Genomic DNA, 804 nt, shown 5'->3' on the forward strand with positions numbered 1-804 from the left:
AGTACATTATTGCCTGGTCAGGCAGGTTATTAGAGTCCATTTATGTTTTTGTAATAGAGGAAATGAAACCCTATTTCCTCCTATAAAATCCTATTACAGGGAATATCAGCCTTCTTCCTCTTCTTCTTTTGAAAATTCATGATTTTGAGGGGTAGTTCAGTGTACTACAAGTAACCACAAATCAAGAAGGGTGGGCATAGCAATTTTTGGGGGGTTGGATCTGATGTGTTCAAAGAATATGCCAGAGGTTGAGGGTGGTCACAGTAGGTCTTATAAACATACTTTATTGCCAAAATTTCTCATGTACCTCACACTGCCCCAAAAAATCCCAGTTTCAGCTGTTCTTAGTGTAATCACTCAAAACAAGGATAGGTAAGACATTAACTAAAAAGATTCTTTGAGATCAATGATAACCTTTCCAAATATGTGAAGGATATCACTATTGTTTGTTCCTGGTTATATTTTATGTGAAGAACAGGAGTGTGGCCCACATGGTAACAAACAAGGTTCTGTAAGTTTACACATGATAGCCTTCTTTGCATTATCTTCATGTGTGCATATGTTTTTAGAGCCTAAACTTTAAATACTAGCAGTTTCCTCTGAGAAAGGATAAAGAGGCCCATATCAGATTCAAATTATCACATACATGATGACCTTGAGCAATTGGTACCGGGTACTTGCATGGCCCATCATAGTTTTCTTTTGTCAGTTTTGTTAACACAAGGTTGGATTTATAAGTGCTTAGTCATCTAGTAGTCAACCTCACCTTCTTACACCATGCCTTAAATTTTTTTGGGGAAAGGC

At 37.2% G+C, this 804-nt stretch overlaps 1 protein-coding gene across 1 annotated transcript in view; it reads left to right on the forward strand.

Annotated features, from left to right (window-relative positions):
* LOC119585626 overlaps positions 1–804 on the forward strand; it is a gene marked incomplete in the record, with an annotated part of 14,423 nt that overhangs the window by 1,128 nt on the left and 12,491 nt on the right.

This window comes from Penaeus monodon, chromosome 20, assembly GCF_015228065.2.
Source record: "Penaeus monodon isolate SGIC_2016 chromosome 20, NSTDA_Pmon_1, whole genome shotgun sequence".
Taxonomy (NCBI): domain Eukaryota; kingdom Metazoa; phylum Arthropoda; class Malacostraca; order Decapoda; family Penaeidae; genus Penaeus; species Penaeus monodon.